This window comes from Corvus brachyrhynchos, unplaced genomic scaffold, assembly GCF_000691975.1.
Source record: "Corvus brachyrhynchos isolate BGI_N302 unplaced genomic scaffold, ASM69197v1 scaffold910, whole genome shotgun sequence".
In the NCBI taxonomy this organism is placed as follows: domain Eukaryota; kingdom Metazoa; phylum Chordata; class Aves; order Passeriformes; family Corvidae; genus Corvus; species Corvus brachyrhynchos.
In genome coordinates this window covers 5186-6179 of record NW_008235730.1, presented here as the reverse complement: position 1 = coordinate 6179, position 994 = coordinate 5186, and positions in this window count along the sequence as shown.

Genomic DNA, 994 nt, shown 5'->3' with positions numbered 1-994 from the left:
GGGAGGGAGGAGAGGTTTTGGGGCAGGGGAAGGACCTGCCCAGGACGAGGAGCGGGCTCTGTGTGCTTCCCGATCCACCTGGGCCGGATCCTGCCTTGGATTTTGGCCGGGGAATTGGGGCTGAGGCTGCTCGGGTGCCCCGGGAGACGCGGGCAGGGATCCAGGCCTGAGGCACCACGGCACGATTCCTGATCCCTGCGCTGGAAAAGCGCTTTCTCATCCCCCCGGCAGCGGCCGAAGTTGCCGGACGTGCTTTGTGCTCGCCGGGGTTCGGGTTTCGGCCGGGCCGAGCCGGTGGTCGCCCAGGTGGGGTTAATGTGCGAGGGTGTGTTTGGTAACGACCCCAAACACAGCCGGGCAGGTCACGGACCCTCCTGGCTCATCTTACTTTGATTTCTTGCATGGATTTCTTGCCTTTGCTGGTTTTTCCCTTAAAAAATGGTTTCCCAGCCTCGTGGCCTGATTATCCCTCCGAGGGGATGCTGAGCCTCCAGGGATGCTGACCTGGGGACCAGCAGGGATGGGTGGAGGTTCCGTGGCAGTTCCGTGCTCACCAGCTGGTGGTTATGGGATGCAGGAGGGCTCCGAGGATGGTGGGAAGGGCTGTTTGTGGGATATTGCAGGGGGATGAGGAAGGGATACTCCCACCCATGGGCGCCCTCAGTGTTCTGGGGTGAAAGCATTGCAGTGTTCATTTTTGAATGAAAAATGAATGAAAAGCAAAAAACCTGTGCCCTGAGGTGTGTTTGTGCCCCCCAGGCTGGAGGCGACTGTGGCAGCCTCCCAGGCTGGATTTTCACTGGCTTACCCCGTTTCACAAGGGTGAGGTTTCCCCCACTGGTGTCGTGGAGGATTTTGTGACGGGGGATGAACCAGGTCCCACAGGGACCCTCACCTGCCCTGGCAGGAGAGGCCACCATGTCCCCTGCAGCGGACAGCATGGGGGGCCCAGGGATGGATGAGAACTCTTGGGGGCGAATCCCAGAGGCTGCAC